This window comes from Trichosurus vulpecula, chromosome 6, assembly GCF_011100635.1.
Source record: "Trichosurus vulpecula isolate mTriVul1 chromosome 6, mTriVul1.pri, whole genome shotgun sequence".
NCBI lineage: Eukaryota > Metazoa > Chordata > Mammalia > Diprotodontia > Phalangeridae > Trichosurus > Trichosurus vulpecula.
This window is the reverse complement of record NC_050578.1, coordinates 249,120,117-249,138,014: the sequence shown is the minus strand read 5'-3', so window position 1 is coordinate 249,138,014 and position 17,898 is coordinate 249,120,117.

The window sequence follows — 17,898 nt, the reverse complement described above, 5'->3', positions numbered from 1 at the left end:
GGGAGCCAGATCTAGTAGTAGTATTGCTGGGTCAAAGAGTATGGAAAGTTCCATAGCCCATTAGCCATAGTTTCAAATTGTTCTCTTGAATGGTTGCACCAGCTCACTACTCCACTATTAGTGTCTATTTCCCCTCATGCCCTGCAGCCTTTGTCATATCTGACAAAGGTGAGATGGTAACTCTAAGTTGTTTTAATTTACATTTCTCTAATCAATAGTGATTTAGAGCATTTTTTTCACATGACTACAGATACCTTTGATTTCTTCTTCTGAAAACTGCCTATTCATATCTTTTGACTATCAGAGAATGGCTTTTCTATAAATTTGATCCAATTTTCTACATATTTGAAAAATGAGGCCTTGATCAGAGGAACTTGCTCTTAAAATGTTTGCTGTTTCTTCATTGTGTGTGATATCTTCCACCAAAATGTATTTTATTGATAATCTTTTTATTTAGATGTATTTTTGCTTTCATTTTGTCTGCAACCATGATTACTATTACCCCTGCCTTTCTTACTTCAGTTGTAGATTGTGCTCCAGCCTATTATTTTTACTCTGTGTGTTTCTGTTTCAAGTGTGTCACTTGTAGATAATACATTGTTGGATTCTGGTTTCTAATCCATTCTGCTATCTGCTTCTGTTTCATGTGTGAGTTCATCCCATTCACATTACACTTACGATTACTATGTATTTCCCTCAATTTCATTTTCTTCTGTTTATTCTTCTCCTTTTTTATCCCTTCCTTACTCAAAAGTATATTGTGCTTCTATCCACTGCCTCCATTAATCCTCCCTCATTTTATCATCACCTCCCCTCCTCTTATCACTTTCCCTTCCTATTTGTCAATTAGGTAAGATTGATTTCTATACATAACAGGGTATATGTATATGTGTATATGTACTTCCACCTTTGAAGCAATTGAGCTTGTGTGTTGGTCTGCCTGCCACCATAGTAGATTTTTATAGTCATTTCTTTTTAATTATTTGCTCATTTTCCAGCCAATTTTTGACTGTGAACTTTATGTCAAAGAAGGGTTTTGCTCATTGCAAGCCTTGGGCTTTTTTATGCTGCTGTGTTCAGAGCTAGTTCTAGGGGGGGTCTGCAATTTTTCAGTGTTTACAAGGTGGTGTGATTCAGGGAGTAGTGTGGCCACTGCTCTCTTTGTATACATGCTGGTTTTTACCAAGGAAGGGTCCTTGCTACCCTGAATTCACAAGTAATAGTGTTACTCTTGGCACTGGAACTCTGACCAGGACCCCTGCTCCCTTGTGATTAACTACAAACACTGCTCTCTGCCTTTCAACTTCAACCTGGAACATTGCCTCAAACTGTATATAAGCAATCAAATTGCCAACTATCTCCAGGTGACCAAATGCCAGCAAAATATTCCCTGTAATCTCTATTTGACCAGTTTTGCAGCCTCCTTACTCTCTCTGGGATTAAAACTCCCAAAGCTGCTTCTTCGGTGGTCATTGCTGCCTTCATGTGTGTACTCTGGACAGGTCTCCACTATGGTGTCACTGACCTGTTCTGCATATTTCCTCAATTCACTTGGTATGGAAAAATACCTCATGCTGACCTTTTGTTGGCTCTGCCATTCCAAAATTTGCTTTGAGGCATTATTTTAAACTTGTGTGGAGGGGAATTTTGAGAGAGTTCAGCTGGGTTGGTATCTCTGATCTGTCATCTTGGCTCCATCCTTAGGTACAAGCTTTAATAGCATAAAACTGTACTAAAACTTTTGTGACACTATATATAAACACACATGCATATTGAGTGTTGAATCTGAAGAACCATGGTGGTGAGAGAATGAGGATTATAGCTTGGCTATGACTCCAGGCTCTCCCCACCCTACTCATTCTATACACTATTACTACGCCAATCTTCCTCAAACACTTTCAAAGCTAATATGACATTATCCTGAATATCCAATGTTATTTCCTCTTTGGCATTCTCTCTCTTTTCTAGTACAGTCAATCTGCACAACATCCTAGAAACATATTGATACCTGTTGTGACACCTTAGCTGCTATTGTTTCCTTAGCTGGACTCATCTCTCATTTCTGGCCTTGAAAATTGCTTGCACTCTTCAAGGCCCAGGTCAAAATTATATCTTCCCTGAAGCTTCCAAGACTTTTAAAATTACCCTTGACTTCCAAACTCTTTTAATCAAAATTACCCCATATTGTATTTGATTATATATTGCTTATCCTGCTTTGCATTATTTTCTAGTGTTACTGATGTTTTCCTAACTAGTTCATCATGTTTTGGGGGGCAAGAAGAAAGTTTATACTGTACTTGTATACTTTCCATAATTTATGGAATAGTGTTAACGGTAGTTTAGGCAGCTAGGTGGCATAGGGAACAGGGTACTGGCACTGGAGTCAGGAGGACCTAAGTTCAAATCTGGCTTCAGGCACTTGTTAGCTATTTGACCCTGAACAAGGCACTTAATCCCATTTGCCTCAGTTCCCCAAATGTAAAATGAACTAGAGTAAGAAATGGCAAACCATTTCAGTTTTTTTGCCAAGAAAACCCCAAATGGGGTCACAGAGAGTTGGACATGACTGAAATGACTCAGCAACAATGACAAATTATAAACTTCAATAGTTGATGAGAAGTTGGTTGCATGATAAGTTAAAGGTGGGAAAAATTGCCTATTCAGAAGAACTCAAAGAATGCATAAATGACATGTAATTTACCATGAATGGCACTGTAATTATTCTTGGAAAAAGAAAGCTAGAGAATGCATTTGCTCATGAATAAAACCTTAAGATGCGATGTCAATGAGATGCTATTGTGAAAATTAAAAGGAAAGGTGGGAAGGGACCTAACAATGTTTAAAATATGGACTAGACTGATGGAAGAGAGATTAGGTTTCTTCTCCTTGTCCCTTGATGACAGAAATGTGAACAATGAGTGAATACTGATGTCAGGAAAATGTTGCTAATAATTAGACCAACCAAAATGGAATAGGCAACCTCAAGAGGTAAGAAGTTCCCTGTTATTAAAGATATTTATGTGGAAAGTAGATGTTCACTTATCTGTAATTTTGTATTTGGAATTTTTGGAGGGGGTTATAGGTTGGACTGGATGCCCTTTGATGTCCTTTTGAACTTAAAAATTTTGTAATTCTATTTTACACACACACACACACATACATACATACACATATACACATATATACAAATATATATTATATGTATATATATATATATATATATATATATATATATATATATATATATCAAGAAGAAGCAAAACAAGAGAGGACTGTATAGACAGCTACAGAATCTATAGGGTATATAGATAATTACCAGGCAGATATTACTGAACTCATAGGGAGTTTGAATTCTTGCTCCCATATTTGCTAGCTTTGTGATATAGCTTTTTTTCTCAATTAACTTTTCTGTAAAAATTCATAATAATAATTCTTATAATATCTGACTTAGTTCACAGAACCAAACTTAGAAATCTTAGAAACCATTGAATCCAAGAATAAAATGACTAGGAATTCTCTCTAGAACATCACAGACCCATCCATGGACATTCACACTTTACTTAAAGACCAGTAAATGAGAATCCACCATGTCCTGATGTAGAAAATTTCACTTTGGGAAAATTTATATTCCTTAGGGAGGTATCCCCTCCTTACTTCTTAGGTCAAGCCTAAATCTTTTTTTTTCTATAATTACTAATTCTGTTCTCTAGAAAGAAGCAGAAATATGTTCTCAAGGTCTCAAGGTCATACATATACTTCGTAAAAATTAATGTGTTCTAGTGATGTGAGTTAGTGTTATGATTTCCAAGGCTGCCCTACACCAGGAAAATGAGGGCAAGGTTACAAAATTCTCTCTTTAAATGCCTTGAACCTCCATTCAGATATTTCAAACTTCTATCTCCTCCAGTTTTGTCACTCTCTTTTCAAATAGTCACCAATCTCACAACTTTTCCCTATACCTTTCTCCTTGATCACACCGGGATAAAGGAGATTTCTCGGCAGTAATATTTCCTGAATATTGAATCTACTATTTGTAATGGTGTTCAGTTCTGTAGCTTCTTTCTAGAAGTGGCTGCCATCTACAAAGAGCTAACTTCCTAGGATTGTTTCATTCAGTATTTCTCTGGCTTTCAGCAACTAATCCTTTTTGCCTCTAGTAGGTACAATGGATAGGTTGTTGGGCCTTGAGTCAGGATAATCTGACTTAAAATGTAATCTCAGATAATCACTAGTTGTGTGACTCTGGCCAAGTCACTTAACCTTTTTCTGCCTCAGTTTCCTCAACTTTAAAGTAATAGCACATACCCAAGATTCTTGGGAGGATCAAACGAGATAATGTTTGAAAGCACTCAGCATATTTATTACTGACAAATTATAGGGACTAAACAAATGCTTAGTTCCTTCCTGCTTTTGGGTGAAGCTCACAATATCTATTCCCTTCATCATGGGCATTTAACAGAAACTAGATTTATTGGAATTTGGACATGGAAGTGACCTTGGACCTAATATTGTCTAGATCTTTAAATGAGGAAGCCAAGGTCCAGAGTTGTTATTGTCATTTTTAGGTTATGTCTGATTCTTTATGACATCAATCTTGACAAAGATACTGTGATGTTTTGCCATTCCTTTCTCCAGCTCATTTTATAGATGAGAATGCTGAGGCAAAAAGACTTAAGTGACTTGCCCAGGGTGACATAACTGGTAAGTATCTGAGGCTAGATTTAAACTCAGAAAGTTGAGTCTTTCTGACTCTAGGCCCAGCATTCTATCCACTGTGCCATCTAGCTACTCTAAAACACAGAAAAGGGAAGAAATTTGTCCTGGGTGAAACAAAACCATAAGTGGTAGAGTCAGCATTCAAACTCAGGTCTCTTGGCTGTAACATTTTGCTAATATACCACTACATTCAAAGTTCTTACCATCATATTAGTAAGTACCAAATTTATTTTCTTCCCAGATTGTGACAAAAATATCATTCTTGAAACTGGGTTGTTTGTTGATGTCATATCTGAAAGTTCTCACATTGCTAGGGGGTGTTTTCCATCATCCAAATGACATTCTGAAGTTCAGCCTATGATCAGCATACCATCTTTCTGAATAAGTGTTTACTTGAATGAATCAATGAATAAATGAATGTCCTTTCCACTCAAGTAATTGGAATATCTTTGGAGCCATATATTTAAAGTGAGATTTCTAAATAGAATTTAGTTTCTCCCTCAATGTGAAATGTTTATTCTTCTGTCACATTGGCTCCTACCACCACATAATTCTTTAAAAAGCCAAGATTCTTAACTCTGAAATATTTTTCAAGATTGATAAACACAGGGGTGAATGGAAGCATGTAATCACTTTTCCTAGTAATATAACATTATTTGAGTAGATTTTAATTTACCTAATTAAACATAATAGTAATTTGTGGATATTAAGGATATAATCTCTTCTGAATCATGGTGGCACAATAACTCTGTGAAGCACCTGAGCAACTTTAAAAATGAATACAGACTGTGGAAGTGAATTTCATTGGTCCATTTTATTTGGAGGTTTATCAATTCAAATGATTGGGTGTATTAAAAACATTTTGAACCAATTATTTCTTAAATTATTTCTTTATTAATTTTGAATTAATATCAAGTAGGCCAATCAAGGTTGAATCATCATTTGCATCCCTTTGTAGCCATAGCATTTTTAATATTTTGATTGTATTAAAAATCTATGTATTGCATATCACATCTGAAATCTAGGAAGTGTCCAACATTTGAAGAACTGCTTTGATTTCCATGAAGGGAAACTTTATGCCATATCTTGAATTGGCATCTTCATTTCTTCTATTGATCAATTAAATCAAGAAGAACTTATAAAGGATTTCATATAGTAATTACTGTACAAGGCTATTGGTGTGAAAAATCTAAAAAGGAGATAAGCTTGCCCTCCACTTTTTTTTATTATTTTGATAACAGAGGTCATTGCCTTCTTATCCTCTCAGAATGTTCTTTCTTCCTTCTCCCACAGTCATTCCTCTGTGAGACGACATCGTATAATCAAAAGATTTGTAGAGTTGGAGTCAGGGATTTGGGATTTTAAACTCAGTTCTGACCCTTGATGTTTATATGACCTTCAATAAGTCAGTTGAATTCATCATTTTCGGACTTCTTATCTGCAAAATGAGGGTCTTTGAATAGTTGACCTCTGAGGCTTTGCGGGGCTATAGATCTGATTCTGCTTCTGTCTGAGGACACATACTGGTTATGTGACCCTCTCAGTGCTCTAGGAAACTCTTAAAGGCTACAGTATAAGGTACAGAGAAGATACAAATTTGTGTTGATGAATGGTTCCGTTATCTGAGTATTCCCCATTTCAATGAAATGATAAGTATAATCCCTTTCTAACTTTTACATACAGTTATATAGGGACATGGTTTTCCTCAAATGGAATAGATTCCTTAAGAGTGAAGACTGTTTGAATTTTGGTTTTTTTTGGCTCACCAGAGCTTAGCAAAGTCCTTGGCACAAGGTATACACAATAAATCATCTTGATTGAATGACAAGAAAGATAGGGGAAGGGGACTTTTTCAATGTAATCCAGAAAGTTAGTGAAGAGCTGGTCTTGATTCCAGGTCCCCCGATACTGAAAGTTCTGTTCATTCCACTACGTTATACTCCATACCTAAATACCCACTCTTATTCCACAAATGATATATGCTGACATCTGTTTGGAAGTGTATATAAACTAGAAATTGGGCAAACTCTGACTTCCATGATCATTCAGTGCCATTCCTATTCTTCTGGGAGGCAGAAAATGTTGTGTCCATGGTTTCCCTTGTCTTTCCCATTGACTTGGAGTATCAAAGAATTCACTGCAAACAGATTGAGGCCCTAGTTTTCCATGCTAATTCCATTTTCTTTTATTTCTGCATTGACATGAATTATGGCATATCCCTTGTGCCAGTGGGGCCGTATGGAGGAGGCTCAAATAACAAACACACTGCTGAGTAGTTCTGTGATGTTTCTAAGCCAGCTGTGTGGTTTTAGGTTGTTTGCAAGCTCCCAATTAATTCTAATTGTTCTTTGACAGTGAAGGCACTAGGTCTACTGCTTAGCAAGTAGTGTTCGTCTCAAAGTAAGATTTTCCCTGCTTCAATGGAAACATACAAGAAGTGACATCATACTGTGGACTGAATGTGGGACCTTATGAAAGAAATGGATGGGTTAGCACTAGCGACTGGATCTGTGATTTCATTAGTTGTAAGGAACTCTGAATGAGGAAAGTCCTGCTTTCAATGCAGGTTGGCACTTTCTTTGCCACTTATATCATAAAGAGTTGTTGAAAAAACTGAGAGAGTATGTGACTTGCCCCTGATCACATAGCCCATATGTCAGAGAAAGGACTTGAATCTAGTTCTTATGGCTTCAAGGTTGACTCTTCACCTGCTACATAATCCTGCTTCTCAAAAATGACCTGGGTTCAAATCCTGACCTCTGATGCTTATTGTGTAATAATGGAAAAGTTATTAAAATTCAAGTCACATCAACAAGCATTTATTGAGCATCTACTTTTTGCCAGGTATGAGGGATATAAAGACAAAAACAGTTTCTGATATCATGATCATCTCATAAGATGATAATCTACTGGTAAGGATTAGGGGTAGAGCGTGGGAAAGAGGATATACACACAAATACACACATATATGTGATATACACACACAAATGTAGTTAATGCAACACACATTTTTTATCTACATATTCAGATTTATGATGCAGTGGGGAAACAATTTTTAGATCAACATTTCATCACCCAGCAGCCAATCTGGTCTGCAGCATATGGGAACTTAGATCCTCTTGTCCTCTGACAACAGACCTGTTAGGAAATTGGTCTTAACTTGATAGGACCTGACAGCTTATGTGCTTTTCTGGAATGGTCTTTGATAAGCCTGGATATTCTTAAAGCCATGATGAGATATCCAGAAAGGACTTTAGTAAAGGAGGTAAACACTCAATGAAAATAACTTATTTCTACTTTCTGAAGAAAAAAAGAGAAAAGCTGAATTCTTTTTTTTTTTTTTTCATATGAGAGCTCTTCAAATAATTGAAGGCATTCAGGGCTACCAGGGGGAAACAGAAGACACTTTTCCCCCACAATCCTCTCTCAAATCACCTAAAACTATCTAGACTCCAAAACAGACAGTCAGGCAAGAACGTTCTATAGCAGTACTCTTCCCAGAAGTTTTTTCCCTCCTGGCTGAAAACTAAGCTGCGACTGCCCCATCCCCTTCCATGAGGGCTAGAACACAAAATTCTGGTTCTAGGAGAAACTTCAGTCCCTTTCACTGCTCTTGAATTCTGGAAGATAAAAAACTAACTTTTGCCTCCTCAATGAAGGTAAAGTAGGCCATATCACTTGAATAGTAAGAAAGGGATCCAGAAGGCATCACCATCTGTCCTGACAATGCATTCTAAGGTGCTCTGGGCCTTATCATCTGTCCTGCTACTATATTCTTCAGACTCCCCATGAGCAGTGATCCACACCAACCCTGCACTTTTAAAATTCCCTGCCCTTTCTGTTCATCATGGACATGTATTCCCAAATATTTATTATCTCCCCAATTAGTGTTTCCTCCTTTACAGCAGAAAAATTCTGTTTTTTTCCTACTTGCATCCTCATCTCTTAGCAGTTTTTTTGCTTTGATTTTCATTCACTTATTCAGGAAAAAACATGATTTTAATCCAGAGTCTCCCCACTCAATATCTGTGTGATCTTTTGATTTCTCTGACCCTTAGTTTTTTTTCTGTCTCTGAAATAAAATATCTTTGCTTACTACTTCACAGGCTTCTTGTAGGGGTAAGGGTGGAAACAAATGAGATACTATATGTAAGAATTTAGTAAAATCACTAAAAAAGCAGGTAACACAGAGACTTTTACATACTCAAATATGCAATGGATCTATGACTTATTTCATATAAGGCACTTTCTTCCTCAGCCAATATGAATTGTAACCTGTAACCTGTCCATCACTTGGAAGATTAGTCCTAGGTTATTGACTGAATCATGCAGAAAGCACACACCTTGCTCAGGGTCGGGCAGCTAGCAGGTGTCAGGTTCATCTTCCTTGCACCAGATCTATCTCTCTGTCCATTGTAACATTTTGTTTTTTACATGTATGTAATTAGAAAGGACTTAGTAATTGTTAATTGTTGAAAGTAAATGTTATCTACTATTATTATAATACAAATCAATAAGAAAATTGTATTCAACCAAAATATAATTGAAGAAAAGCCTTTGATACAAAAAGGGGGCACGGCTATATTGTCTTTATCATATATGTATTTACCATGTAAAGAACAAATAATGCTGCTGCTTCCTCTTGTCAAGTTAGCAGTCAGAATTCCTGGTGTTTGTGTGGATTAGGAGCAGATTTGTTTATTGGCTCATTTCATTATCATTTCTTTTCAGGAGAAGATTTAGAAATGAGAGGTTTTATTAAAATTCCCACTGAGTTTTAGTCATGCCAAGAGTCCTTCCCATGATTTAAGCATTTATGAATACCATTGACTGTAATTTAGTTAATACACCTTTTGGTGAAAAGAGAAGACCAAAAATAAAATGAAAATAAATAAATTTAAAAGTATTACAAGGGACTTGTAGATTTCCTGTGTCCCTTTAGAGGAGACAACCCATATTTGGAACTACACTTACTAAAGAAGGAAAAGAAAGCCTTCTTAAGAGTAATCTAATCTCAGAATACTTCCCAATTATGGCAATATGGAAGCATTAGCAATTCCCCTGGATTTCTGCTGTGTGGTTTCATTCTTGTAATTGAATTTGGGTCATGTAGCTAGAGGGATGATTGGTCAGGGATTGGGGGCACTCACAGCAGCATTTGACCAAGCTGTTAGAAGAAGCCAAATGAATAATATTTCTACTACTCATTGAGTTTTATTCACTCAACAGATTTTTATTGTGCACTGAAGTGTTGTGATTGGCACTATATTCTAAGGTCCCAGAGCCTTTTTTGCCCCAGAATCACACTGAATTCAATTCAATTGTGCTTTAACAAGGGATTGTTCTTACACTTCTTCTTACATGTTCTGTACTGATAGTAGCTGTTGGTGAACATCGGCTCCATATGGCCACCTCTCCTTTTTAATATCTTTGGGAAGCAACCTGGTCTAATTGACGTAGCCTGGCCAAGCTTCTCCATTGGTAGATGGGACATAAAAGACAAATATACAAAGATCAGGAGAGCCCTTCTAAACCCCTGAAAGACTTAATAGAAGGTGAGGACCTATCTATTAGGCACAACATCAAAGCCCTCACATAAGGTGGAAGTAAAACTATAGTAACAAACAGAAATCTTTTTGAGTTGCTTAAGAAGAGGTGTCTCTGTGGCTATCTGAAGAAACCCCTTACATGTGGATATATAGAAAAGGTAGCACTCTCAGACCTGGAGGTAAAGCAAAATATTGTTTCGAAATGGGTACTTTGATTCCATAAAAGGGTTGGCATGCTTGCTGTAGCTTTGATTAAATTAATCCATTAGTCAATTATGCTAGGACTGGTACTTAGAAGCAAGGTGATGAAAATTACCTACAGTGAAACCACATAATAGGCAAAACAGAGCAAAGCTAAGGCTAGTAGCAATAGTCAAAAGGTCCCCTAAAAGCTGCCAGATTGGAAGCCAATGAGTAGAAAAGTAGAGAATAAATTTTGATTAGTGTACAAAAGCTGCTTTTATTAAAAGGAACAGCACAGAATGGGACACTGGTATGGAGGAAAGAAACCCTTTGATTTGCCCCCACCAGGTCAGTACTACAAGGAATGGGTATTATGCCCACCTAGATCATGGTGACCCTTTGAAAAGCAGAGCAGACTTGGCTTTCTTTGTGCTTTCTTTGCTTCAGACACAATTCCTTTCTGTCTCTTATACTGGATACATAAAACTCTTCACTATTCATGAGCCTTAATTCATATAAGAGCAGCTTGTGTCTTTTGAATATTTCCATGTAATGAAGTTTTAAGGTTCCATCTGAGTAAGAATAATAAGCTAGACAAGTGAGAACTACCTGAAGTACACCAAGACCTTGAATTTTTCTAGAAAGGGTTATATATAGCTATACAGGTATATATGTGAGTATGATATTTGCTAGATTATGTTTGCCTCTGGTACCCTTTCCAACCTTTCTATACTTCTCATCAAATTTCTGGTACCTCTCCAATTCCCCTACAAGATATTTATTTCACTTTGAAAGATCAAGACTCTTCCCCAAACCTACCACTTTCAAGTAACTTATGTCAGAGTTATGTTGGAATCTTCTTCAACTCAGCACTTATCAGTATTGGTTGCAATATTTTCAGTGTATGCATTTACACTTCCATACACAGCAAACACTAGAAATCTGGGATTTATTTATTGTTTTGTTCATTCTCTAGACTTGAGACAGTCATAAGGAAAATGTTAATAATTCAGACCAATCCAGAAATATATGTTATCTGTATATTTTTCCCCAGAGAGTTGGTTATCAAGCATTGAGTAGCGCAATCCTTCCTATGCAACACAATCACCTCAGAGAAGAGAAGACTTAGAGTGACTTGTAACTTGTTTTGCAGTATCTGAAGGATAGTCATGTGGAAGAGCAATTAGGCTCATTCTATTTGGTCCCAGGTAGTAGAACCACTATCATTATGTAGACTTGGGCATTATGCAAGGATATCTTCCTAATAATTACAGCTGTCCAAAAGTAAAATTGTCTGTCTCAAGATAAAAGGGGTTTTCCAATAGTGGGGATCTGTAAGGAGAAATTAGTCAAATTTGGGGTGCGGAATGTAGGAAGGGGACTACTGTTAAGATACAGATAAAGTTAGATGGCTTCTAAGGGGTTCTTTTGAAGGGGAATGGTGATTTAATGGGAAAAAATACTATATTTGGAATAAGAGGATTTGAGTTCAAATCCCAGAGGTTCCATCTATCATCAGAGTAAATAACCAGGTACTAGTGTCCACATCTGAAAAAAGTAATATAGCTCGATTAACTGAGCCTGAAGGCCTCTTTTGTATCAAATCTACCTGCCTTTCTAGGTCTGGGAGTCTATATATTACCATCAGAGAATTTATTGGAGACATATGGAAGCAGGGTGACCTTTTAGCGCCCTTTGATTGTATTGCATGGCTGACTAATCAGCTAGCTCATGAGGGATGAAATCTAAGACAAATACATGCAGCAAGCTTGGTGTGGTGTGCCTGTGTGTATGTTTGTGTGGGTATGTGCACATGTTTATGTGTATGTGCATATGCATGTACATGGGTTTACATGCAGGTGCATGTACATTAAAAAAAGTTCAACTTTCTCATTGGTAACTAGTGCATAAAGAGAACTATTTGGGATCTGGGACAGGTTGAACTAAGTAGACACAAAAGTAGTGTTATCCCAATTTGGAAAAGAAAAGAAAAGGAAAAGAAAGGAAGGAAGGAAGGATGGATGGAAGTAAGAGTAGATACAGAGTCAGCCTGGGCAACTGAAAGACATGAGTTCAAATTCCAGCCTTGATGCTAACCCACCATGAAACACTTAAGAAGACATATTCCCTTCCAACCTCAGCTTTCTCACCTGTTAAATGGGGATAACTCCCCCTATTTATTGTTATTTTAAAGATCAAATAAGATAATATATGTAAAGACCTTTGCAAACCTTAAAGTCTTACATAAATAACAGCTAATATTGTTATTCCTCCATTGACGTATAATCAATAAAAATATTAATAATGAGAATGGGAACTTCAGTACATTTTAAATACTGCTGAGGAAAGTTATTTTAATGCTGTAGTATTTGATTTTTATTATTAATTTTATAATGTTTCCTTCTCTGTTTAAAATCCCCACATCTTAATTTTAGCTAACATAGAAAAACCATTTTCAGAAACTGGCTGAAGAATGTTGTCACATGCCAACTCCTCCCAGGCCCTGGTCTGGAACTCTCTATTTATCCCACAAACAAAAGCTAAATTGAGTTGGGTCTTAGGACCAAGAGTTGGCAAGAGCCATTGCTATGACCTTGGTCCCTTCATTAGAGTTTGATTTGGCCTGGCTCACAAAGGAGAAATAAAGCCAGAGAGAACCTGATTGGAGTGCCCAGATTACTAGAAGGGATTCAAAACTCAAGACCAAGCCTCATCTCTCAGCTGACATCCCCACCTCCAACCCACAATGATGAATAATGGGAGGAAATGAGTCCTCTTAGCTCACCTCCTCACTTAATATCCACCAATCAGAGGTTGCTTTTCTCTTGCCAGGGGAATTCCCAGTAATTTGCTATCAGGAAGATGTTGTTGTTGTTTGTCCTTCCTTCTTCAAGAGGACCCATGATATCAGAAGGGTGATGTCTATAACTGCAAGTGAATTGGATTTAAATGAAGCAACGCTGTGCAAAGTCACTAGCATCACTCCCTCCTCCAGAGCCATCTGGGTTCAGTGGCAAGACATTAGAGGCTGATGGCCCCAGACATGCAATAGGGGACTTCAGCTTTTCTAAGCTAAGATCTTTCCCAGGTTTCAGTTTGTTTGGAGGCAAGACCCATTTGGTGACCAAGGCTAAGTAAGAAATGAGGTAAAAAATGACCTCTTTTACCTACTCAGAAAAATCAATCTAGTTGTGGAAGACTCTCTGGGTTTTCTGGCCTGAATAGAAAAAATTGTTATTTACACTCACTCTGAGCCAACACAACCCAAATAATGACCAACCAAGGCTTGGGCTGGGGCCCACTAACGGATAATAGCAATTGTTTCTGTCCTAGCCAGACACCCTGGGGGTTTTCCCCTCCCAAATAGACTTTTTTTGAATAGGAAAAGGAGGCCCATTAAACATCTTCAAGAATATCACTATGCCTATGCCAATAAAATCAAATATCTGTTGAAAACAATTAATTTAACAAAGGTGGTATGATGTAATAGAACACTGGACCAGGAGTCAGAAGACTTGGGTTCAAATCCCTCCTCAAAGAATTGATAACATGTTCGACCTTGAGCAAAAACCTGAACTTCCTTCAAACTGTTTCCTCACGTATCAAGTTATAATATATTTTAATTCAGATGTGCTCAATCTTTTTTGTTTGTATGTGTCATGGAACCCTTTGCAATTCAGTGAAGCCTTATGGGCTTCTCCTCAAAATCACATTTTTAAATGCACAAAATTAAATTCAAAGGAGTACAAAGGAAATCAATTATTTTGAATGGCACTTATCAAGATATTACCACACATATAACAAGTTCACAGACATCATGTTAAGAACCCCAGAGTAGAACCTACCTCATAGGGCTAATGTGACAGTTATATTAGGTCATTTAGATGTGTAAAATATGCCTTTAAAGTTATATTTAAGGTCCATAACAAGTTGAACAAAGTGCTTTCAAAAGTAGTGTTCTCATCATTTTTAAAAAGGCAGTAGAATGTGGTAGATAGAGAGGCAACTTCAGCATCAGAAAGACCTGGCTGAGTGTAAGTGTACTTTTGACACATCAGCATGGAGCAAGTCATTTACAAATTCTCACCCACGTTCCTTTATTTGATGCCTTAAAATAACAGCACCATAAAGTTCTACTTAATTGCGGCTACCCTTAACATTTACTATGGTTTATCATTGTAAGTTTCAGATTTCCAAATTTCCCTAAGTGCTTAGTGATTAGAAATGTCCCTCCAAACACATGATTAGCAGATGGAGAAAAAAAGAGATTCATTTAACTTTGGTTCACTTAGTGTTTCAGTTTAGCCTTCCAGGTATTCAATGGCATCAGTTCTAATTGTCTTTCTTGCCAGGGTGTCAACTTGAATGCACAGGTGCCAAGTGCAAGCTGCCACCTCCCAACTCTAGAGACCAAGTGCCAACCATATACTATCTGATTACATGGCAGCACATATGCAGTCCTATTTATCTCTCAAGGCTTTCAAAGCTGCCTGTGTACTATTGTTTCCATTTCCATGGCAATCACAGCATACATGATCAACTGTCTCCTCTGTGCTGCATGGAATCCCAATGGGCTCATATGGCAAGAGTTATAATCCTGTTCTTCTGAAATTGGTGGATATCTACAGATAACAGACTCTATCCCCCATTATCACCACCTAGCTCCAATTGGGGTCATCAGTTTCTTGTCATCTGATAGGCAGGTCTTTCCCAGTGGTCAGGAATGTTCACTTCCATGACAGTAACTATAACATCAAATAGTAGGAGGAAAATAGACATAATGTGACTTTTCTCAAGGGCATCTGTGAAAAGTCTCTTGGAGAGATGCCTTGAAAGGGAACAACATAGGAAAATTGTCTTATTATCACATGGTGATTCAGCAAAATGAAGATGTCCATCATCCGAGATGCTACTAGTGGGTCATTTTAGAAAATCAAAAGAAAATAGGAATTTCTTGACAAGGATATCCATTTTATAATTTCCAAAACACTATTAGGGACATTCTCTAAATAGGAGCATTGTTCATGGTCTCCCTACCACCCCCCCACCTTAATTACTTGTTTTATTTGTAGGATATAAGACAAACTCCTCTGTTTGTCATTTAAAGCCATTCACCACCTGGTCTTATCCTACTTTTCAAGCTTTTTTATACATTGCTTTTCTTTAACCACTCACTGGTCCTGACAAACTGGCCTTTTTCATGTTCTTCCCACACAACACTCCATATTCTGATTCTATTCCTTCGTAGAAGCTACAAATGTGTCCTCTTCCTCACTACCACCTCTTACAATGGCTCATTTTCTTCAAAATTTGGCTCAGCTGTCCCCTGATACATGGTGACTCTCTTGATCCTACCAGCTACTGCTGACACATTTCCTCCCAAATAGTGACTTTCATTTATTTTATATATATATTTATAAAAGCTTTTTCGATATGTATGTAAGAATATATATTCTTGCCCTTACGCAAATATGTATTCCTGTTGTCTCACCTGAAAGAATCAAGGCTCCATGGAGGTAAGCATGGTTTTATTTCTGTTTTTCTATCACCAGTACTCATAACATCACCTGCCACTTAGGGGATGCTTTATAATTTCTTATTTGTTTAATATATGCCCCCAGGTTACCTCTCATAGAGGAAGATATCAGCATTATCATCACCAGCTTCATCGTCATCATTGTACATCAATAGAATTTATGTGCCTGTGTTGTGCTAGACACTAGGAATACAAGCACAAAGAATAAAAGGGTACTATCATCACTATTAAAGTTCATACTTAAATAAGCCTTTGAACTTTACAAAAAAAATCATACATTATCAAATTTGGGCACAAATTTAAATAAGCATTAATAATTATCAGATGTATAGTTATACTTGATTATTTTGCTAGAATGTTCCTTGGATTTATTTAGTTTCTGCCTAGATTGAGAAAAAAAGGCAGCTAGATGACACAGTAGATAGAGAGGTGGTTTGGATTCAGGAAGACTTGAATTTAAATCCAGCCTCACATACTAAGTAGTTCTGTGCCTGTGGGCAAGTGACTTAACTTCTGTTTCCCTCAGTTTTCTCATCTGTGTAATAAGAATAATAAAGGCACCTACCTTTCAAAGGTTAGTGTGACTATAAAATGATATCATATTTGTAAGACACTTGATACAGTGCCTGGCACATAGTGTGTATTACATAAATAATAATAATTATTATTATCATCATCATCATTAGTATTATTGTTAAAAGTCAATATAATTTCATTTGTCTTTAAGGCGACTATCCTAAAAGTATCCAAAATCAGACTTTAAGTAGATTCAGCATTTTCTGAAAAGGCAACTGGAAAGAAAGCTGAACCTAGACTTAAACAAGGTGGATTTGCAGTGTGGCCTGGACTACTTACTATCTCTGCAATCTTGGACAAGTTTAAATCCCTGAAGTTTATTTTTCCCATCTATAAAATCAGGATAAGTTAACAGAATGACCAAGAAGGAATGTCACTTCTAGCTCCCAATCTATGGTTCTTTTCCCAAGGGTGAGGACAATTAACATTTACCCAATATATTCTCCTTGTCTATTTCTTATCACATTCTTGTCATTTCTTGTCTTTGATTATTTTCATTATCTAACCTCATCTTCACATTTGACTATTATACATTATTTTAAATCTTTTGTTTGAAAATAATCACTCTTGGAGGCAGAACCAACATGGCAGAGTAAAGGCAGGGACTCACATGAGCTCTTGCAGAATACCTTTGAATAATGACTCTAAGCAAATTCCAGAGTGCAGAACCCACAAAAAGATGGAGTGAAACAATTTACTAGAGACAGAGAAAATTATTAAATGCCACACCCAACTCTGCTGCCAAGAGTGGTGGGGGCAAGAAAGAAAAAGCGCATGCCCAGTGAGTGCAGAAACAGTGGGGCAGAAAGCCCCTGGCTGTGGGCACCTACAGGAGGCTGGATGTTTGACTTTGGTTCCAGGCTAGAAGGGAGAACTGAAGATATGGTAGCACCATCTACCATACCCTAGGGTGAGAGGTGATTAGAAAAATTCAGTTATTGCCACTAAAAATGCCCAGGCAAAAGAGAAAGAATCCAAACATAGAAAGCTATTATGAGAATAGAAAAGACAGGGGGTCATCTTCAGAGAAGGATAATGAAGCCAAAAAATGCCCAAAGAGCAACGTCAAATGGTCACTTGTGCAAAAAGAATTCATAGACGATACTAAAAAGGAATTCAAAAATCAAATGACAGAAATGGAGGAAAAAACAAGATCACATAAGGAAAGTCAACCAACTAGAAAAGGAGATCCAGAATCTCAAAGAAGAAAGTGACACCTTTAAAATTAGAATTAGGCAAGGCAAGCCAGCAAAATTATAAGAGATCAAGAAATTATTAAACAAAATATGAATAATGAATAAAATTAGAAGAGAAAGTAAAACATGTTATGGGAAAAAG